The following is a 24,589-nucleotide window of genomic DNA, read 5'->3' as shown; positions in this document are numbered from 1 at the left end:
ACCTGGGGAACACCTTGGAGTGTAACACACCATCTCTCTACACCCCATACCCAATTTGTAGGCCTAATGCAGCGTAGTTTCCAACAACTACTAAACGAGAGCCGGAAGATCGAAGCAATGGAGAGGAAACCTGGGGAACACCTTGGAGTGTAACACACCATCTCTCTACACCCCATACCCAATTTGTAGGCCTAATGCAGCGTAGTTTCCAACAACTACTAAACGAGAGCCGGAAGATCGAAGCAATGGAGAGGAAACCTGGGGAACACCTTGGAGTGGAACACACCATCTCTCTACAGTGGAACACACCATCTCTCTACACCCCATACCCAATTTGTAGGCCTAATGCAGCGTAGTTTCCAACAACTACTAAACGAGAGCCGGAAGATCGAAGCTCAGGAAAGGCAACCTGGGGAACACCTTGGAGTGGAACACACCATCTCTCTACACCCCATACCCAATTTGTAGGCCCAATGCAGCGTAGTTTCCAACAACTACTAAACGAGAGCCGGAAGATCGAAGCTCAGGAAAGGCAACCTGGGGAACACCTTGGAGTGTAACAAACCCTCTCTCTACACCACGGAAGGGCTGATTCTTAGGAAGGAAGGCTGTCGGAAAGAAGCAGGGCGCGTCCGAGGGTGATTATATTCTTATTAGGTATATACTCACCCTCGGACGCGCCCTGCTTCTTTATTTGTAATGAATGTTTATTTGCAATGTGGTTTTGACTTACTCTATTTTTTTGGTAAATAATGATTTTATTATTTTCATTGTTTTGCATCTTCTTGGCAATAATATAAAGAAGACGCGACAGGACAACACTCGGTGGATGCCATATCTGTGTTTAAAATTGAAAAAACCTTTCAGTTAACTACTTGCAGGAGAAAGTTATTGTAGCTGGTGGCCATTTTTAGTACTGTACCAGATTTTTGTTGTATGTGTTTGTTTTTAATGTTAAAATGTCTGCATTTGATATCTCTCCAGTGTTTTCTTTTTTATAAGCAAAATACTTATTTTTATATTTTCTGATGTTGGTTCCAGGGGTACACGGGCAGCAGTGGTGTGGTCAGTGGAGGCCTAGTGGAAGGAGTGACCGCAGACAGGCATCGAAGGCCTAAAATAATAACACATGGCTGTAGGCAATTTTAAATTGGTTACAGGGGTACACGGGCAGCAGTGGTGTGGTCAGTGGAGGCCTAGTGGAAGGAGTGACCGCAGACAGGCATCGAAGGCCTAAAATAATAACACATGGCTGTAGGCAATTTTAAATTGGTTCCAGGGGTACACGGGCAGCAGTGGTGTGGTCAGTGGAGGCCTAGTGGAAGGAGTGACCACAGACAGGCATCGAAGGCCTAAAATAATAACACATGGCTGTAGGCAATTTTAAATTGGTTCCAGGGGTACACGGGCAGCAGTGGTGTGGTCAGTGGAGGCCTAGTGGAAGGAGTGACCGCAGACAGGCATCGAAGGCCTAAAATAATAACACATGGCTGTAGGCAATTTTAAATTGGTTCCAGGGGTACACGGGCAGCAGTGGTGTGGTCAGTGGAGGCCTAGTGGAAGGAGTGACCGCAGACAGGCATCGAAGGCCTAAAATAATAACACATGGCTGTAGGCAATTTTAAATTGGTTCCAGGGGTAAATGGGCAGCAGTGGTGTGGTCAGTGGAGGCCTAGTGGAAGGAGTCACCGCAGACAGGCATCGAAGGCCTAAAATAATAACACATGGCTGTAGGCAATTTTAAATTGGTTACAGGGGTACACGGGCAGCAGTGGTGTGGTCAGTGGAGGCCTAGTGGAAGGAGTAACCGCAGACAGGCATCGAAGGCCTAAAATAATAACACATGGCTGTAGGCAATTTTAAATTGGTTCCAGGGGTACACGGGCAGCAGTGGTGTGGTCAGTGGAGGCCTAGTGGAAGGAGTGACCGCAGACAGGCATTGAAGGCCTAAAATAATAACACATGGCTGTAGGCAATTTTAAATTGGTTCCAGGGGTACACGGGCAGCAGTGGTGTGGTCAGTGGAGGCCTAGTGGAAGGAGTCACCGCAGACAGGCATCGAAGGCCTAAAATAATAACACATGGCTGTAGGCAATTTTAAATTGGTTACAGGGGTACACGGGCAGCAGTGGTGTGGTCAGTGGAGGCCTAGTGGAAGGAGTGACCACAGACAGGCATCGAAGGCCTAACATAACAAAAATGTCAATACAATGGTATTGTCAGTGGCAGGCATTGAAGGATGTCAGCGCATAGACTAAACATTGGTGGAGCTGTGAGATAATTTTGCAAGTGGTAGAGCACTGTTTGAGCTGGGGTGGGGGGAAACTGTCTTGTGGCCGGCGGTACAGGCCCAGGGCCCCTCATATTACAACGGTGTGTCTGACGTTGGGTGCGCACCACCACCGCCAGAGACACTTTATTGTACTAGGAGGGACCCAGTGGCAGTGCCGTCGACCAAAAGCGGGCTCACCCACCTCTTCAGACAAACTGCACTCTCACGGGTGCTGTCGCCAAGTGTCGATACCACGGCCCCGTGTGGGGAGTTTGGCCATTTAGTGAGGTGTAAACATGTCGTATGCTGGACAATCAGGTGCAGAAAATTACGAGATTGGAAAAGGCATTCAGAATAGTCCACAGGCAAGACCTTTTCATAGGAAAGCTTGGTGTCAGCCGGGCAAGGTGGGGCAAAAGATTTCGAAATCCAGTTGTGGTTCATTTTAATGAAGGTTAGATCATCTACATTTTGGGTAGCCAGACGAGTCCTTTTTTCTGTTAGTATTGAACCTGCAGCACTGAATACTCTTTCTGATAGGACACTAGCTGCCGGGCAAGCAAGCTCCTGCAATGCATATTCTGCCAATTCTGGCCAGGTGTCTAATTTTGATGCCCAGTAATCAAATGGGAATGACGGTTGAGGGAGAACATCGATAAGGGATGAAAAATAGTTTGTAACCATACTGGACAAATGTTGTCTCCTGTCACTTTGAATTGATGCTGCAGTACCTGTCCTGTCTGCGGTCATAGCAAAATCACTCCACAACCTGGTCAGAAAACCCCTCTGGCCAACGCCACTTCTGATTTCTGCCCCTCTAACTCCTCTGGTCTGCTGGCCCCTGCAGCTCGTGTGAGAACGATGACGGGCGCTGTGTGCAGGGAATGCCAGAAGCAAACGGTCAACAAGAGTTGATTGTTTGGTTGCTAATATTAGTTCCAAGTTCTCATGTGGCATTATATTTTGCAATTTGCCTTTATAGCGAGGATCAAGGAGGCAGGCCAACCAGTAATCGTCATCATTCATCATTTTAGTTATGCGTGTGTCCCTTTTGAGGATACGTAAGGCATAATCCGCCATGTGGGCCAAAGTTCCAGTTCTCAAATCTGCGGTTGTGCTTGGTTGAGGGGCAGTTTCAGGCAAATCCACGTCACTTGTGTCCCTCAAAAAACCAGAACCCGGCCTTGCCGCGCCACCAATTTCCAGTGGCCCCGGAAAAGCTTCCTCATTAAAAATATAATCATCCCCATCATCCTCCTCGTCCTCCTCCTCCTCTTCGCCCGCTACCTCGTCCTGTACACTGCCCTGGCCAGACAATGGCTGACTGTCATCAAGGCTTTCCTCTTCCTCAGCTGCAGACGCCTGATCCTTTATGTGCATCAAACTTTGCATCAGCAGACGCATTAGGGGGATGCTCATGCTTATTATGGCGTTGTCTGCACTAACCAGCTGTGTGCATTCCTCAAAACACTGAAGGACTTGACACATGTCTTGAATCTTCGACCACTGCACACCTGACAACTCCATGTCTGCCATCCTACTGCCTGCCCGTGTATGTGTATCCTTCCACAAAAACATAACAGCCCGCCTCTGTTCACACAGTCTCTGAAGCATGTGCAGTGTTGAGTTCCACCTTGTTGCAACGTCTATGATTAGGCGATGCTGGGGAAGGTTCAAAGAACGCTGATAGGTCTGCATACGGCTGGAGTGTACGGGCGAACGGCGGATATGTGAGCAAAGTCCACGCACTTTGAGGAGCAGGTCGGATAACCCCGGATAACTTTTCAGGAAGCACTGCACCACCAGGTTTAAGGTGTGAGCCAGGCAAGGAATGTGTTTCAGTTGGGAAAGGGAGATGGCAGCCATGAAATTCCTTCCGTTATCACTCACTACCTTGCCTGCCTCAAGATCTACAGTGCCCAGCCACGACTGCGTTTCTTTCTGCAAGAACTCGGACAGAACTTCCGCGGTGTGTCTGTTGTCGCCCAAACACTTCATAGCCAATACAGCCTGCTGACGTTTGCCAGTAGCTGCCCCATAATGGGAGACCTGGTGTGCAACAGTGGCAGCTGCGGATGGAGTGGTTGTGCGACTGCGGTCTGTGGACGAGCTCTTGCTTCTGCAGGAGGACGAAGAGGAGGAGGAGGGGGTGCGAACGGCTACAGCCAATTGTTTCCTAGACCGTGGGCTAGGCAGAACTGTCCCAAACTTGCTGTCCCCTGTGGACCCTGCATCCACCACATTTACCCAGTGTGCTGTGATGGACACGTAACGTCCCTGGCCATGCCTACTGGTCCATGCATCTGTTGTCAGGTGCACCTTTGTGCTCACAGATTGCCTGAGTGCATGGACGATGCGCTCTTTAACATGCTGGTGGAGGGCTGGGATGGCTTTTCTGGAAAAAAAGTGTCGACTGGGTAGCTCGTAGCGTGGTACAGCGTAGTCCATCAGGGCTTTGAAAGCTTCGCTTTCAACTAACCGGTAGGGCATCATCTCTAACGAGATTAGTCTAGCTATGTGTGCGTTCAAACCCTGTGTACGCGGATGCGAGGCTAAGTACTTCCTTTTTCTAACCATAGTCTCATGTAGGGTGAGCTGGACTGGAGAGCTGGAGATCGTGGAACTAGCGGGGGTGCCGGTGGACATGGCAGACTGAGAGACGGTGGGAGATGGTATTGTTGCCACCGGTGCCCTAGATGCAGTGTTTCCTACTACGAAACTGGTGATTCCCTGACCCTGACGGCTTTGGCCTGGCAAAGAAACCTGCACAGATACTGCAGGTGGTGCGGAAAATGGTGGCCCTACACTGCCGGAAGGGATGTTGCGTTGCTGACTAGCTTCATTGGCCGAGGGTGCTACAACCTTAAGGGACGTTTGGTAGTTAGTCCAGGCTTGCAAATGCATGGTGGTTAAATGTCTATGCATGCAACTTGTATTGAGACTTTTCAGATTCTGTCCTCTGCTTAAGGTAGTTGAACATTTTTGACAGATGACTTTGCGCTGATCAATTGGATGTTGTTTAAAAAAATGCCAGACTGCACTCTTTCTAGCATCGGATACCTTTTCAGGCATTGCAGACTGAGCTTTAACCGGATGGCCACGCTGTCCTCCAACAGGTTTTAGCTTTGCCACGCGTTTTGGGCAAGATACGGGCCCGGCAGATGGAACCTGTTGCGATGTTGATGCCTGCTGCGGCCCCTCCTCCTCCGCTTCAGAACTGCTGCCGCCTGCACCCTGTTCCCCCAATGGCTGCCAATCGGGGTCAAGAACTGGGTCATCTATTACCTCTTCTTGTAGCTCGTGTGCAACTTCGTCTGTGTCACCGTGTCGGTCGGTGGTATAGCGTTCGTGATGGGGCAACATAGTCTCATCAGGGTCTGATTCTTGATCAGCACCCTGCGAGGGCAATGTTGTGGTCTGAGTCAAAGGACCAGCATAGTAGTCTGGCTGTGGCTGTGCATCAGTGCACTCCATGTCAGATTCAACTTGTAATGGGCATGGACTGTTAACTGCTTCACTTTCTAAGCCAGGGACGGTATGTGTAAAGAGCTCCATGGAGTAACCCGTTGTGTCGCCTGCTGCATTCTTCTCTGTTGTTGTTTTTGCTGAAGAGGACAAGGAAGCGACTTGTCCCTGACCGTGAACATCCACTAACGACGCGCTGCTTTGACATTTACCAGTTTCACGAGAGGAGGCAAAAGAGCTAGAGGCTGAGTCAGCAAGATAAGCCAAAACTTGCTCTTGCTGCTCCGGCTTTAAAAGCGGTTTTCCTACTCCCAGAAAAGGGAGCGTTCGAGGCCTTGTGTAGCCAGACGACGAACCTGGCTCCACAGCTCCAGACTTAGGTGCAATATCTTTTTTCCCACGACCAGCTGATGCTCCACCACTACCACTACCCTCATTACCAGCTGACAATGAACGCCCCCGGCCACGACCTCTTCCACCATACTTCCTCATTGTTTTAAAAACGTAAACAAACTAACGGTATTTGTTGCTGTCACACAAATTACACGGTGAGCTATAACTTCAGTATGATTTAGCTACCCCTTTTTCTGGTGAGTGAGACCACAACGAAAATCAGGCACAATGTTACACACTCTGTTGTTGGTGGCAACAAATGAGAGAGATGCCACACACGCAGGACTGTCACTGAAGCACAAATGTAAATATTAATCTCCCACTGATTTGATTTTTTTTTTTTTTTCAGGGAGACTTTAGGAAAAAAAAAAAATAGAATAAAATGATTTTTTCAGGAAGAATTTAGAAACCAAAGAAAATAAAATGATTTTTTCAGGGAGAATTTAGAAAACAAATAAAACAAAAAAAGGCTTTCAATGGCCCACTGAGTGAGAGATGACGCACACAGGATTCAGGAGTGGCACACAAGCCCAGAGGCCAATATTTATCTCCCACTGATTGATGTAGTGATTTTTTCAGGTAGATTTTGGAACCCAAATCAAGCTAAAAAAAATAATAGGCTTTCTATGGCCCACAATTGGAGAGAGAGAGAGAGATGGCACACCCAGGAGTCAAGACTGGCACACAAGCAGAAAGGGCAATATTAATCTCCCACTGATTTGTTTTTTTTTTTTTTTTTTTCAGGGAGACTTTAGGAAAAAAAAATAGAATAAAATGATTTTTTCAGGAAGAATTTAGAAACCAAATAAAATAAAATGATTTTTTCAGGGAGAATTTAGAAAACAAATAAAACAAAAAAAGGCTTTCTATGGCCCACTGAGTGAGAGATGATGCACACAGGAGTCAGGAGTGGCACACAAGCCCAGAGGCCAATATTTATCTCCCACTGATTGATGTAGTGATTTTTTCAGGTAGATTTTGGGACCCAAATCAAGCTAAAAAAAATAATAGGCTTTCTATGGCCCACAATTGGAGAGAGAGAGAGAGATGGCACACCCAGGAGTCAAGACTGGCACACAAGCAGAAAGGGCAATATTAATCTCCCACTGATTTTTTTTTTTTTTTTTTTCAGGGAGACTTTAGGAAAAAAAAAATAGAATAAAATGATTTTTTCAGGAAGAATTTAGAAACCAAATAAAATAAAATGATTTTTTCAGGGAGAATTTAGAAAACAAATAAAACAAAAAAAGGCTTTCTATGGCCCACTGAGTGAGAGATGACGCACACAGGAGTCAGGAGTGGCACACAAGCCCAGAGGCCAATATTTATCTCCCACTGATTGATGTAGTGATTTTTTCAGGTAGATTTTGGAACCCAAATCAAGCTAAAAAAATAATAGGCTTTCTATGGCCCACAATTGGAGAGAGAGAGAGAGATGGCACACCCAGGAGTCAAGACTGGCACACAAGCAGAAAGGGCAATATTAATCTCCCACTGATTTGTTTTTTTTTGTTTTTTTTCAGGGAGACTTTAGGAAAAAAAAAAATAGAATAAAATGATTTTTTCAGGAAGAATTTAGAAACCAAATAAAATAAAATGATTTTTTCAGGGAGAATTTAGAAAACAAATAAAACAAAAAAAGGCTTTCTATGGCCCACTGAGTGAGAGATGACGCACACAGGAGTCAGGAGTGGCACACAAGCCCAGAGGCCAATATTTATCTCCCACTGATTGATGTAGTGATTTTTTCAGGTAGATTTTGGAACCCAAATCAAGCTAAAAAAATAATAGGCTTTCTATGGCCCACAATTGGAGAGAGAGAGAGAGATGGCACACCCAGGAGTCAAGACTGGCACACAAGCAGAAAGGGCAATATTAATCTCCCACTGATTTGTTTTTGTTTTTTGTTTTTCAGGGAGACTTTAGGAAAAAAAAAATAGAATAAAATGATTTTTTCAGGAAGAATTTAGAAACCAAATAAAATAAAATGATTTTTTCAGGGAGAATTTAGAAAACAAATAAAACAAAAAAAGGCTTTCTATGGCCCACTGAGTGAGAGATGACGCACACAGGAGTCAGGAGTGGCACACAAGCCCAGAGGCCAATATTTATCTCCCACTTTTTTTTTTTTGTTCCAGGGAAAATTTATAAACCCAATAAAAAAAATAATAAATAGACTTTCTATGGCCCACTATCTGAGAGACAGAGAGAGATGGCACGCTTAGGACTGGCACACAAGCCCAAAGGCCAATATTAATCTCCCTTTTTTTTTTAAGGGAGAATTTATAAAACCAAAAAAAAATAAATAAATAGGCTTTCTATGGCCCACTATTTGTGAGAGAGATGGCACGCTCAGGACTGGCACACAAGCCCAGAGGCCAATATTAATCTCCCACTTTTTTTTTTTTTTCCAGGGAAAATTTATAAACCCAATAAAAAAAAAAATAAATAAATAGGCTTTCTATGGCCCACTATCTGAGAGAGAGAGATGGCACGCTTAGGACTGGCACACAAGCCCAAAGGCCAATATTAATCTCCCACTGATTGATTTATTGATTTTTTCAGGTAGAATTTAGAACCCAAATAAAGCAAAAAAAAAAAAAAAATGGCCTTTCTATGGCCCACTGAGTGAGTGATGATGCACACAGGAGTCAGGAGTGGCACACAAGCCCTGAGGCCAATATTTTTCTCCCACTGATTGATGTAGTGATTTTTTCAGGTAGATTTTAGAACCAAAATCAAGCAAAAAAATAAATAGGCTTTCTATGGCCCACTGAGTGAGTGATGATGCACACAGGAGTCAAGAGTGGCACACAAGCCCTGAGGCCAATATTTTTCTCCCACTGATTGATGTAGTGATTTTTTCAGGTAGATTTTATAACCCAAATCAAGCAAAAAAATAAATAGGCTTTCTATGGCCCACTGAGTGAGAGATGGCACACATAGGGATGGCACTCTAGCAGAAATGTCAATCTTAATCTCCCACAAAAAAAAAAAAAAAACAGGGAGTGTCCAACAATTACTATCTCCCTGCAGTAATCTCAGCCAGGTATGGCAGGCAGCAATAAGGAGTGGACTGATGCACAAATTAAATGAAAAGTGTGTACAAACCAAAAAGATAGCTGTGCAGAAAGGAAGGAACAAGAGGATTTGTGCTTTGAAAAAAGCAGTTGGTTTGCACAGCGGCGTACACACAGCAATGCAGCTATCAGGGAGCCTTCTAGGGCAGCCCAATGAGCTACAGCGCTGAGGGGAAAAAAAAAAAAATGTAGCTTCCACTGTCCCTGCACACCGAAGGTGGTGTTGGGCAGTGGAAATCGCTACAGCACAAGCGGTTTGGTGGTTAATGGACCCTGCCTAACGCTATCCCTGCTTCTGACGAAGCGGCAGCAACCTCTCCCTAAGCTCAGATCAGCAGCAGTAACATGGCGGTCGGCGGGAACGCCCCTTTATAGCCCCTGTGACGCCGCAGACAGCAAGCCAATCACTGCAATGCCCTTCTCTAAGATGGTGGGGACCAGGACCTATGTCATCACGCTGCCCACACTCTGCGTTTACCTTCATTGGCTGAGAAATGGCGCTTTTCGCGTCATTGAAACGCGACTTTGGCGCGAAAGTCACGTACCGCATGGCCGACCCCGCACAGGGGTCGGATCGGGTTTCATGAAACCCGACTTTGCCAAAAGTCGGCGACTTTTGAAAATGAACGACCCGTTTCGCTCAACCCTAGTAGCGTCTCCCCTACAGAAATTGACATGCTGCGTCTCATAAACCCGCATCTGAGATCAGTTGACGCAGCGGTGAAATAGGAGCACAGTGGGCATGAGATTTCTATAAATCCCGTCCACTGTGCTTCTAATGTAGGAAACAACATTTTGGATGCAAAAACGCTGCTATTCCTGATCATGTGCACGTAGTCTAAGGGGTAACATTTCTCCTTGGGGAAAGTGACATGCCAGGCCTGACATGCCAGAGTGAGGAGACTTATACGCCACGCAATGCTCCTCTGGGAAGATAAATCTGAAAATTGTCTCTTCAGAGAGGGAGAGGACTAGAACTCGAGTGCCACCTGTAGGAGCGCTATTTCCAATAGGTGGCGCTAAAGTTCTAGTCCTCTCCCTCTCTGAAGAGACAATTTGTATATTTATCCAGGAAATGGGAATTTTGAGAATGAATGATCAGTTCAGGAGGAGAAAGAAGCAGATTTCTCTGATGAGATATATTACAAAGTTTCCTATTTTCACTGGTACAACTGATTTATGGAGAAAAAATAAATAAAACAATGGTGACTCTTTAATGACACTTAATTTTTGTATGAATGGGTGCAACATCTGCTGATCTACAAGGGAGTGTTCACATGAAACCAGTGGCGTAACTTGAAGCACATGGGCAGCAATGGAAAACCTCCAACAGGTTTTTGATAGTAATGGTCTTTACAAATGGGCCATAGGGACTATTTAGGCCCCCTAGGCTCCAGTGCCCAGGTGCTATTGCAACACTTGCACCTGTTATAGTTACGCCCCTGCATGACACCTATGCACCTGTTGTATTTGAGCAGTGTCTGTCCAGCCTCTTGGCCAGACTGCACGCCAGTCTTGAAGAATGCCTCTTAAAGGGATCCTGTCAGCTGATACATGCTGCCCGCTAGTCATACAGATGGGTCACAGCAGCTTCTCCTAGGCTCTGACAGTGACTGACAAGCCTCTGCGTGTACACGTAGAGCATTGTCAGTCACTTATCTGAACGCCGCAGTGTTTCAGAGTCAAACATACATGGCTGAGATTGTACAGCCAGGAGCTGATATATGCCCCTCACGGTTTGGGCAGCATGTGTCAGCTCACAGGTTCCCTTTAATGAATTTGGTGCATTTTTCAGTTGTTGAGTGTCATAGGAAGAAATGTACTCCAGGCACAAACTGAAGTACATTGCCGTCCTAATGTATGCTAATTTTTCGTCATGAATTATGCTGTCCGCTGTACTCGGTCACACCCTTCCTGAAAAAACTCCACTCACTTTCCAAAATTATGTCAGAGCTGACTGAGATTGGTGCAATAGTCAAAGTCAAACATTTTTGTGCAACTATAAGTTGCATAATTTTTTGGGAGAGATTGAAGCATTTTTACAGTAGAATTCTGGGAATTTTGCTTGATGAATTGGGGCCTACGGCTTTTTTCACATTTACCTGTTGGGTCCGGTAAGTTGTTTTATGCTCAAACTGGACCCAACGGATAACATTATTGAGAACCTTCGGCATTAGTCTACAGCCAAACAGAAATTCAATGGGTTGGATTCATTAAGACTGGAGTCAGACGCACCTGATTCATGACGAGGCGCACGTCTTTTCACAAATTTGGAGCGTCTGACGAGTGGCATGCGATCTGTGCACTATGCCAGAAATCTCACACCAGTCAAGGACTGGAGTGAGACATCTGGCTTGCAGATCACCACAGTGCATCATACATTAGACAAGCCAGGGCCGGCGTCAGCACCCGGCGTACCCGGGCAAGAGCCGGGGCCCTGGCGAGACAGAGGGGCCCATTCAGGGCCGGCGTTAGGGGCAGGCAGCTGCCTAGGGCCCCCGCTCCCCCAGGGGCCCTCAGCTAGCGGCGCATCACGCAGCCACTATGGGGCCTCTGTGAGGCAGGGGGACCCGCCTGTCACCAGCACCAACTCCCCCGCCACCGCATTGAATTACCGGCGTCTGCCAGTAAAGTTCAAACAAGTGATGGAGGAGAGAGCGTCACCTGACGCTCCCTCTCCCATCATTCCCCACTCTGCCTCTGACACTGCCGCTGCTGGTGCGTGATGACATCATCACACACTCGCTGTGTGTCAGGCAGTGCAGCGGCAGCCGCCCAGACAGGAGCACGGAGCAGCGCGGCACGTTGAGAGGTGAGGAGTGTTTTTTTTTTATAACTATAACAGTGAGTACTGGACTATGGGGCCATTCTTGGGGGGAGGGGGGCTGTGTTGTATACTACATGTCCGTGCTATATACTACATGGCTGTGTTATATACTACGTGGGCTGTGTTATATACTATATGGGCTCTTATATGCTACTTGGGCTGTGCTATATACTACATGGCTGTTCTATATACTACGTGGGCCCTGTTATATTCTATGTGGCTGTGCTATATACTATATGGACTGTTATATGCTACGTGGGCAGTGTTATATACTACATGGCTGTTCTATATTCTATGTGGGCCATGTTATATACTATGTGGGCTGTTATATGCTATGTGGGCTATTCTATATACTACATGTCTGTGCTATATACTACATGGGCTGTGTTATATACTACGTGGGCTGTGTTATATAATATGTGGCTGTGTTATATACTATGTGGGCTGTTATATGCTATGTGGGATGTTCTATATACTACATGTCTGTGCTATATACTACATGGCTGTGTTATATAATACGTGGGCTGTGCTATATACTATATAGGCTGTTATATGCTACGTGGGTTGTGCTATGTACTACATGGCTGTTCTATATACTACGTGGGACGTGTTATGTACTACGTGGGCTGTTATATGCTACGTGGGCTATTCTATATACTACGTGGGCCGTGTTATATACTACGTGGGCTGTGTTATATAGTATGTGGCTGTGCTATATACTATATGGGCTGTTATATGCTAAGTGGGCTGTGCTATATACTACGTGGCTGTGTTATATGCTACGTGGGCTGTTATATACTACATGGCTGTGTTATATGCTACGTTGTTGTGTTATATACTACGTTATAAGCGATCATGAATCGTGGTCTGTGTTAAAGGGGGGGCCCACTGAGACTCTTTCACCCGGGGCCCTCAAAAACCTGGAGCCGGCCCTGAGACAAGCCATGGCTGCGATCCACTGCAGCCTCACCTATTTTGGAAGACCTGGGAGAAATCTGCATAAAAACACCAAAAATGCAAAATTTAGGAGCAACTCGAATTGCTTCTAAATTTTGTGACTTTTCAAAAGCTTTTATGCCAGAATTCTAGTGTGAAAGCTTTGATGAATCGACCCCATTGTTTTTCTATCTGGTACAAGTAAATGTCCTGCACTCACAATGGAGGCCAAGCTGCTCCCACAGCAAAGCAAGAGATCAATTTTGGGATTCTGTTTCCCTTGATGCCTCTGTACGAACTTTGAGAAAAAGTAAAGCTGAATCTGTGGGCAAATATGAAGGGGACCTCAGTCTGGTTCTCATCTATTAGTTGTGTCTGGACTGTTATTTTTATCACAACTGATTTCCGCTTAAAATTGGCATTAAAAAACGCAGCAAAAATGCAACATGTGAACAAAGCTTCACAGTTCCATCTGACTTTACTAACATTTGTGAAAGAATGGCTGATTCTAATGATTTTCACTGATACCAGCGCGGTCCCGTAATTGGACGGCACATGGGTAGCAAGTCAGTTCATGACATTTCTTCACACATAAATATCTCATCATCACCTGTAAAGGATATTATTGAAAAGTGGAAGCTTTTAGGAACCGCAGCAATCTCCGCCATGAAGTGGAGATCACATAGTTACAGAGAAGTGATTACTCCATAAATGCATACGTCCAAAACTCCCATAGCATTAACATCAGCACAAAACTGTGCTTCATTACATGGATTTTCATGGCCAAGCAACTGCATCCAGGCCTTACATGACCTAGAACAATGTCAAGTGTAAGATGGAGTGGTGTCAAGCATAACACTTGACTCTGGAGTAGTGAAAATACGTTATATGGAGTGACATATCAGGCTTATCTGTCTGACATCTGATGGATGAGACTGAGTTTGGCAAATTTCAGGAGAACATCTGCTTGACTGCATGAGTTGTAAAGTTTGGTGCAGGAGGGATAACGCTATGTGGTTGTTTTTCAGGAGTTGACTTAGTTCCAGTGCTTCAACATTCAACATTCACAAAACAAGGTAAATAAAGACACGGTTGGGTGAGTTTGGTGTGGAAGATCTTGACATAGAGCCTTGCCCTCAACCTCATCCTACACCTATGGGATGAACTAACATCTACTACTACATCCATATCTGACCTCACAAGTTCTTTTCTGGATGACTGGGCAAAAATTCCCACCACTAAAATCTCATTTTTTTCTTGTGAAATTCTTAATAAGTTTGATGTGTCACATGACCCTCTTCCCATTGAAAAAAAATAAAGTTGGATCTAAAATGGCCGACTTCAAAATGGCCACCATGGTCACCACCCATCTTGAAAAGTTTTCCCCCTCCCATATACTAATGTGACACAAACAGGAATTTGATATCACCAACCATTCCCATTTTACTTAGGTGTATCCATATAAATGGCCCACCCTGTATATGAGGATGGCAAAAGGAAATTTAGTACTGTGTAATTGTTACATAGTTACTAATAATGAGTGATCTTGCTCGGATAAGGTGCTATCAGAGCATGGTCAGGTGATAGCCAAGTGCTCGAAAAATACAATTGAGTCTAGGCAGCTGCATGGCTCGGGGCTGTTCGACAGCTGCAACACATACAGGGATTGCCTGTTTGTTAGGGCAGCCGCAATACATGCAGGCGCAGGACCTGAACACTTTCTTTGAGCACACCGATGACACTCAGTTAGCACCCGAGCATGCTCAATAACATCTTATCTGAGCACGTTCGCTCATCACTATAGATACTTAATTGCATAGGTTAAAACAAGACCTAGGTCTATCAAGTTCAACCTTTCTACACCAATTATACACTTTTTGTCACTAAATTATCTATAACCCACAATATTATGTGTAGTGAGGAAATCACCCAGCCCTTTTTTCAATCCCTTTATGAACTTGGACATATAGGTATGTCATAGGTCATCTCCTTGTATTTGATTTGGCCTCTGGCGCTGAGCCCGCATCTTTCCCTGCACATGATAGTGCCGCGCCCCAGAGTCCTGGTCGTTGCAGTAATGTCGTTCTTCCACCAGGGGGGAGTGATGTTACGTCTGATGGCACCAAAGGAGTTCACCTTGCCAGGTATCACAGCCACACACACACTTCACACGCCAGTCCACGAGGGGGAGCTAAGGGTTCTATCTACTAGGCCACTCCTCACATTAGGGTAAAACTGGTGGGTTGGTTAGGAAGTTAGTCAGATCAGAAGCACTGTCAGAGATTGAAATATCATTACTAAGTAGGGGTCTTTCTTTTGTACCTAGCTCAGACATGGACACTTTTGAGGTCATTAAGGATGTAAATTTATTTGTAAGACGTCTCAAGTGGAAGAAATTTTTTCTGAGGGAAGAGAGAAAACAATGTGCAGATTTGGGTATAGCAGAGGATCTGTTGCAGGATGTTCGGCTTCTGTTCCATCTGGGGGATGTCGACCCCAATGTGGAAGGTTTAGGACCTTTCACTAAACTTAAGAATAAAAGCTCCAGTATGCCCCCACCTATGGGAGATTTAAGCTCCATTGATATTTTTTTAAACTTGGTCACGGAAGATCTCATGAGAATATCAGACAAAAAAAGCAAAAATTTCCACAACTTATCCAGAAGTGAAATGAACTGTCTATGTAATTTGGAAAAGGACAAAAATATTACCATAAAGCCCTCAGATAAAGGGGGTAATGTGGTGGTAATGGACACTATCAAATATCGCACTCTATGTCTCTCTCTTTTGGAGGGTAAGGAGGATTATAAGGTACTAATACATAACCCCCTTAAACAATTTGAATGTGAACTCAGATCCATCGTTGAGGAGGGTTTCAGGGATGGAGTGTTAAGCAAGGACGAGAGGGAGTATTTGGTACCCAAGCATCCGGTTACTCCAACTTTTTATTGTCTTCCAAAGATTCACAAGGGGACCAGTCCCCTAAAGGGGCGCCCAATTGTTTCAGGCAACAACAGTTTGACAGAAAGACTTGGTATTTACATCGATAAGATCTTAAAACCATTTGTGGGAGCTTTGAATTCTTATGTGCGGGACACCACTGACCTTTTGCTTAAATTGGAAGATGTTTGCCTTGACTCAGACATGATCTTAGGCAGTATTGACGTGGAGTCACTATACTCTTCAATACCACATGACAAGGGCCTAATGGCTGTGAGCCACTTCTTACACACTAGAGGCACACAATATAACAGACATAATGATTTTGTGATAAAGGCCCTAGAATTTTGTTTGACCCGAAATGTTTTTCTGTTTGACCGTAAGTACTTCCACCAGCTCAGGGGCACTGCGATGGGCAGCCCTTGTGCGCCTTCGTATGCAAATTTGCTCCTGGGCTGGTGGGAGGAAACGGTAGTTTTTGGAGACACATTGACCCATCCTGAGGAGAGGATAATTTTGTGGCTAAGATATATTGATGATGTGTTTGTAATTTGGAGAGGAGAAGCCACTGATTTTGGCAACTTTGTTGAGGGGCTAAACATCAATGACCTGGGCCTGCGCTTCACGATTGAAGCTAGTAACACTAGCCTGGCATTTTTGGACATACGTATTGATAAATGTCCTAATGGTGAATTGACCACAAAAACACACAGAAAGGACACGGCCACAAATTCTCTCCTCAGGTGGGAAAGTAGTCACCCTGCTCCTCTAAAAAGAGGGATCCCTAAGGGACAATATTTCAGGGTGCGCAGAAATTGCTCAAACAATGAAGTGTTCCAAGAACAAGCTATTGATTTAAAGTACCGGTTCTTGGAAAGGGGATATCCGGAGGGTGTACTCAATAGGGCCTACAAAGAATCTCTGAAAAAAGAAAGGAAAGATTTACTGATACCCAAGCCCAAGTCTGATGAAGACAATGTTATTCGCTTCATCACTAGATATTCTAATGGGTCGAATCATGTCAAAGAAATTCTTCAGAAACATTGGCCCATCTTGCAGATGGATAGAGATATAAAAAAACATGTCCCACCGGTACCTCAGATTACATATAAAAAGGGCAAATCTCTCCACGACAGATTGGTTCACAGCCATTTTGACTCAGGTAACAGCCTTTGGTTAACGACAAACCAGACTAAGGGTTGTTATAAGTGTGGTAGCTGCAAAAGCTGCGCGTCTATCAGACCCTCTAAAAGCTTTATAAGTAATGTCACGGGTACTACGTACACAATTCGGCATTTTATCAACTGCCGGACCAAGGGGGTTATTTACAAGGCCACATGTGATTGTAACCTAGAGTACGTGGGTAAAACAAAGAGGGAGTTTTGCAAGAGAATTGGTGAGCACCTCCGTGACATTGCCAATAAAAGGGATACTCCCGTGGCTATCCACATGAATCAGTTTCATCAGGGCAACCCCAGTAAGATCTATTTCGTAGGGATTGACAGGATAATACCTCCACTAAGAGGTGGTGACTGGGACAACCAAATATTGCAAAAAGAGACGAGATGGATATTCATGTTGAAGACTGTACAACCGTTAGGACTGAATGAGACACAATCATACAGTTGTTTCCTGTAGTCTGTAGTTAGGTAGTCTTTTACCTTACTTTTTTGCACCTCTTCTGTTATTAAATCTGATAGGGTTTACAATTAGGGCTAGCCGTCTTGGAGTGGGGGCGCCACGTGCGAAGGTTGTAGGGTGCCAACCCCCGCGACAGGTAGGGTCAGGATCTTAGGGATTGTCTGTATCTCCCAGTAACGGATCTGTCCTTTATAGACATTCTAAAACAATTGGAAAATCCTATAGTTCTTTCCCCCCCCCCAACCCGTGTTCTTTCTTTCTAGCTATCCTTTGTAGATATGAGGGTGCTATAGGGAGAGGTAGTTTTGGGCGAGTCGACGTCGAGTGGGGGCGCCACTTGCGCAGGGTTCTTTGTAGGGTGCCAACCTCCGCGACAGGCAGGGACAGGAGAGTAGTGATATCATGATAGGGTAATTTTTAGGGTCACCGTTTCCCTCCTTCGGGTTTTTTGGTGATGGATAGTGGTGTCCCGCGCATGAGAATTCTTTCCCTATATTAATTCCTTATATCAACAAATCAGTAGTTTATTTCCACTGAATTTTACGTTTTTTTTCTCTGGCCCTCTCGTCCTTGCTGTTTCTCGCAGTCTAAATGTGATATTGTTATACACAATAAGTAGATAACCTTCCGTTGTCAACCGTAACTTGATTGGTATGAGAATATGCTGAGTTTTTCCATGAATCATGTCATCTGGTGAACAGGATCGGTGTTCTATTGTAGGTCCTGTTTTTAGGGTGCTGACTATATGTGCGGCATATTGGATGGATGATCGATTCCATGCTGCAATATGTACAGACACCTTAGGGAGTTATATGTATGAACTCATACATTCACGTTCTATTCCCCTGTATTATGAATAAGAAATAGTCCGCTCACATACTCTGGGATATCTCTATCCCCGCTACGGTAGAAGCGCATGCGCTACTGAGCCGGGATTCCCTATGTCCAATGTAGTCGGTGAGCAGCTGGAACAGTCTGGACAAGCTCGAGGAGCGCGTCACACGCCAGGTGGGCGGGGCTTATGTCAGCGCGGCACGAGCTTAATCTATAAAGGACACAGAAGGGGGAGACCCGTAATGGCAGCAGCATTCTCCCCTGATGAATCTGCAAGGAAGAAACGCGTCGGGAGACGCTTTCTGCAGCACCACTCTGTAAATGATTAAGGGTCAGGATATGAGGTGGACGAGGAAAGAGGATCAGCTGGTGATGAGTTGAACACGCGGTGAGATCTAACCAATTTACATGGTGGTTATATGACTGATCTCGTGTATCACAGCGTTCCCGTTATTATATCCCACCATCATTAACCCTTTAAGAATGCCACAACTGAATCCTTCAGGGAACACTCATAGCATGTGTAAATGAGTTAACATGTATCCCTAAGCTATATGGAAGGGTATTTTCAATTGTTGGGCATCCTATAATGCTGCATATGTGGTCTGCTACTCTGCACTGACGTTATTCCAATCTGGGTGTATATATTTTGGTAGAGTGATGACATGTTGTCTACCAGTGACACACTACAAGAACACTCTTTGGTTTAGAAACCAGCTGTGACAAGGTGACATACTCCTTTTTGTTTGTACAGACACGGTTATAGCCACAATACCTTTATATAGAGGTGCATCCTGTGTCAAATATTTATGTCTAGCTGGGTTGTTCAATAGTTGGCCCACTTTGTGTGAGCCTACAAGGATTATTGTGGATTGGTAACTCAATATTGGCATGGTCAGTGCTGCAGAGTATATGTTATTTGTATTTGTCTGTCTGTTTCTCGTTTTCCCATTCTGTGTAGGTAATAGGGCACACATCACGCTTGGTTTCCTATTTTTGTTTGTTTTAGTATTTTTTGGTCGGTAGTCAGGTCCTATTTGAGGCCTATTTTTAATATATACCTAATAAAGGTTAAATTTTATCCTTTTGCTATAATACAGTATAAATACTATTGGATAAATACACCACGCTTCTTATATATGTCTATCAAGTTCAACCTTTCTACACCAATTATACACTTTTTGTCACTAAATTATCTATAACCCACAATATTATGTGTAGTGAGGAAATCACCCAGCCCTTTTTTCAATCCCTTTATGAACTTGGACATATAGGTATGTCATAGGTCATCTCCTTGTATTTGATTTGGCCTCTGGCGCTGAGCCCGCATCTTTCCCTGCACATGATAGTGCCGCGCCCCAGAGTCCTGGTCGTTGCAGTAATGTCGTTCTTCCACCAGGGGGAGTGATGTTACGTCTGATGGCACCAAAGGAGTTCACCTTGCCAGGTATCACATCCACACACACACTTCACACGCCAGTCCACCAGGGGGAGCTAAGGGTTCTATCTACTAGGCCACTCCTCACATTAGGGTGAAACTGGTGGGTTGGTTAGGAAGTTAGTCAGATCAGAAGGAGGAGAGGAGAGTTCCTGGCTGGAGACCGACAAGGAAAGGTCTCCAGGTCGAGCTGGCTGGAGTGATCTCCAGTCAGATCCAGACTGCGGTCTGAGGAGGACAGAAAGTACACGGAGCTGCGCCTGCAACCCATGCGGCAGCATCCTAAGAAAGGACACGAAAGGAATTGTGTTATAGGGAGTGAGCCACGAAGTCACAGCAAAAGGAGAGCAAAAACCAGAAGGAGTCCTGTCCCAAGAGAGGCTGCCTCTTTCTGGAGCGCGGGCCGGTGGCCGGAACACCGAGGGAGTAATAGACTCTACGCTTTACTTCAGAGACCGTCAGGGCAGTCAATTTTAAGTTGGCTGTCTGACCTAAACACCTAAGCAGACACGGTGGCAATTGTGGAGGAGGGGCGTCTCTAGGGTCCCTATAAAATAGCCTCAGGCCATCACCGTCATATGGGTTTGTCCTATCCATCTGGGGGACAGAGAGAGAGAAAGACATAACATCCACAAAAGTTGTGAGGACCTTACCGAGTTGCTCAGCAGGGGGTACTACAACGAGCTTGTACTGCGAGCGCTAGAAGGAAGGCTACTGATTTCCACCTGGATAAGGGGACTCTGGAATTGCCATCAGACCGGCCGGACCCTGCCTACCCTGTCATCCGGCACTCTGGACTGTGGATGCTGAAGCCTTCAGTAAAGGTAAAGAGACTGCACCCATTGTGTCCTCGTTATTCGCCTTACATCATCCACCATCATCATCTACACTTCTGGGAAGCCGTGGGGAAATACTTCACCTGTGGGAATATTATTATTATTATCTCTCACAGCGGCATTTAACTCGCACAAGCCAGAAGTGCATAATAAGACCTGCCCATTAGTGCCCTTTGTCACGTGATCGCGGGGCGCCGATGGGCTGCCATGACAGCCAGGGGTCTGCAGAAGATCCCTGTGCCTGTCATTGTAAATCTCCTATGGCGTTAATAGGAAATTGTGCTAGGTATAGCATAGGAGATAGGATGGTTGCTTCTACAAGTCTCCTAAGGAGACTATTGAAGCAAGTAAAAAGTAGAAAAAAGTTTTACAAATTTCAAATCACCCCCTTATTGCCCCATACAAAATAAAACAAAAAAAATACACATATTTGGTATAAAAAATTATAGAAAAATAAAATTAATTAATCCTATCGGTAAACTGCGCAGCAAGAAAAAAAAAATCCAGAATTAGTTTTTTTTGGTCGCTGCAGCATTGCAATAAAATGCAATAGCAGGCGATCCAAATATTTTTCTACTTCAAAAAGGTATCAAGAAAAACGTCAGCTGAGCGAGCAAAAAGTAAGCTATCACCCAGCCCAAGAACACAAAAAATGGAGACTTTACGGGTCGCTTTTTTTTTCTTTTCAAACTTTGGATTTTTTTCATCACTGGAATGAAAATTAACCTATACATGTTTGGTATTTACAAATTCACAATGACCTGGAGAATCATAATGGCAGGTTAGTTTAAGCATTTATTGAATATGGTATGATAAATAACCCCCCCCCCCAAAAAAAAAAAAAAATATATATATATACAGTGGGGCAAAAAAGTATTTAGTCAGTTAGCAATAGTGCAAGTTCCACCACTTAAAAAGATGAGAGGCGTCTGTAATGTACATCATAGGTAGACCTCAACTATGGGAGACAAACTGAGAAAAAAAATCCAGAAAATCACATTGTCTGTTTTTTTTATCACTTTATTTGCATATTATGGTGGAAAATAAGTATTTGGTCAGAAACAAACAATCAAGATTTCTGGCTCTCACAGACCTGTAACTTCTTCTTTAAGAGTCTCCTCTTTCCTCCACTCATTACCTGTAGTAATGGCACCTGTTTAAACTTGTTATCAGTATAAAAAGACACCTGTGCACACCCTCAAACAGTCTGACTCCAAACTCCACTATGGTGAAGACCAAAGAGCTGTCAAAGGACACCAGAAACAAAATTGTAGCCCTGCACCAGGCTGGGAAGACTGAATCTGCAATAGCCAACCAGCTTGGAGTGAAGAAATCAACAGTGGGAGCAATAATTAGAAAATGGAAGACATACAAGACCACTGATAATCTCCCTCGATCTGGGGCTCCACGCAAAATCCCACCCCGTGGGGTCAGAATGATCACAAGAACAGTGAGAAAAAATCCCAGAAACAGGCGGGGGGACCTAGTGAATGAACTGCAGAGAGCTGGGACCAATGTAACAAGGCCTACCATAAGTAACACACTACGCCACCATGGACTCAGATCCTGCAGTGCCAGACGTGTCCCACTGCTTAAGCCAGTACATGTCCGGGCCCGTCTGAAGTTTGCTAGAGAGCATTTGGATGATCCAGAGGAGTTTTGGGAGAATGTCCTATGGTCTGATGAAACCAAACTGGAACTGTTTGGTAGAAACACAACTTGTCATGTTTGGAGGAAAAAGAATACTGAGTTGCATCCATCAAACACCATACCTACTGTAAAGCATGGTGGTGGAAACATCATGCTTTGGGGCTGTTTCCCTGCAAAGGGGCCAGGACGACTGATCCGGGTACATGAAAGAATGAATGGGGCCATGTATCGTGAGATTTTGAGTGCAAACCTCCTTCCATCAGCAAGGGCATTGAAGATGAAACGTGGCTGGGTCTTTCAACATGACAATGATCCAAAGCACACCGCCAGGGCAACGAAGGAGTGGCTTAGTAAGAAGCATTTCAAGCTCCTGGAGTGGCCTAGCCAGTCTCCAGATCTCAACCCTATAGAAAACCTTTGGAGGGAGTTGAAAGTCCGTGTTGCCAAGCGAAAAGCCAAAAACATCACTGCTCTAGAGGAGATCTGCATGGAGGAATGGGCCAACATACCAACAACAGTGTGTGGCAACCTTGTGAAGACTTACAGAAAACGTTTGACCTCTGTCATTGCCAACAAAGGATATATTACAAAGTATTGAGATGAAATTTTGTTTCTGACCAAATACTTATTTTCCACCATAATATGCAAATAAAATGTTAAAAAAACAGACAATGTGATTTTCTGGATTTTTTTTTCTCAGTTTGTCTCCCATAGTTGAGGTCTACCTATGATGTAAATTACAGACGCCTCTCATCTTTTTAAGTGGTGGAACTTGCACTATTGCTGACTGACTAAATACTTTTTTGCCCCACTGTATATTGTGGATTTGCACTTTTTTTGTAATTTTAACCCACTTGGAATTTTTCGCCATTTTCCAATACACTTTATGGTATAATCAATAGTATCATTCAAAAGTACAACTCCTCACGCAAAAAAAGCCCTCTTATGGCCATATTGGCATAAAAAAAGTTATGGCTCTGGGAAGAAGGTGTACAAAAAGCAAAAACACAGAAATGGTAAATTGCAAGGTAGTGAAGGGGTTAAAAGCTGTCATAGTGTCTGCCATTACTACCTCTTGTGGTCGGCACTCCACAGTCTGACTGCTCTAACTGTAAAGAACCCTTTCTTATTTAGCTATCGGAATTGCCTTTCTTCCACCCGTAATGAGTGCCCCTTAATCCTCAGCACAGTCCATGGAAGGACCAAGTCTTGTGCCAGTGTCTTGTACAGGCCACACATATGTTTATATACAGCGCCCCAGGGTCCTGGTCGTTGCAGTAATGTCATTTTCCTCTAGGGGTGTTATGGACCTGGTGGTTAGGAGCACCCGGAACGACCTGATGGTTAAACTAACACAGGACAAGCTCTGGGAAGTGGGAGCTCTGCTGACCGCAACCCCTAATCCTATCAAACACACTAGAAATAGCCGTGGAGCGTACCTAACACTGCCTAGACGCCTCTTCACAGCCAAAGAGCTAACTAGCCCTAGAGATAGAAAATAAAGCCTACCTTGCCTCAGAGAAATTCCCCAAAGGAAAAGGCAGCCCCCCACATATATTGACTGTGAGTTAAGATGAAAGTCACAAACACAGAAATGAAACAGGTTTCAGCAAAGGAGGCCAGACTTACTAAACAGACTGAGGATAGGAAAGGTATCTTTGTGGTCAGCACAAAAACTACAAAAGACCACGCAGAGTGTGCAAAAAGACCTCCGCACCGACTCACGGTGCGGAGGTGCCACTCTGCATCCCAGAGCTTCCAGCTAGCAAGGCAAAATCATGATAGCAAGCTGGACAAGAAAACAATGAACAAATAATTAACTAGCAGGGACTTAGCTTCTGCTGGAGTAGACAGGTCACCAGAAAGATCCAAGAGCGAACTGAACCAGTACAAGAACATTGACAGCTGGCATGGAGTAACGATCTGAGTGGAGTTAAATAGAGCAGCCAGCCAAAGAATAAACTAAGTCACCTGTGGAAGGAACCTCAGAAGCAGCAGCTCGACTCACAGCCACCAGAGGGAGTCCATGGACAGAACTCGCCGAAGTACCATTCATGACCACAGGAGGGAGTTCGATAACAGAATTCACAACAGTACCCCCCCTTGAGGAGGGGTCACCGAACCCTCACCAGAGCCCCCAGGCCGATCAGGATGAGCCAAATGAAAGGCACGAACTAGATCGGCAGCATGAACATCAGAGGCAAAAACCCAGGAATTATCTTCCTGACCATAACCCTTCCACTTGACCAGGTACTGGAGTTTCCGTCTCGAAATACGA

The sequence above is a fragment of the Ranitomeya imitator genome, chromosome 1 (genome assembly GCF_032444005.1).
Source record: "Ranitomeya imitator isolate aRanImi1 chromosome 1, aRanImi1.pri, whole genome shotgun sequence".
NCBI lineage: Eukaryota > Metazoa > Chordata > Amphibia > Anura > Dendrobatidae > Ranitomeya > Ranitomeya imitator.
Note: the sequence above shows the minus strand (reverse complement) of the source record.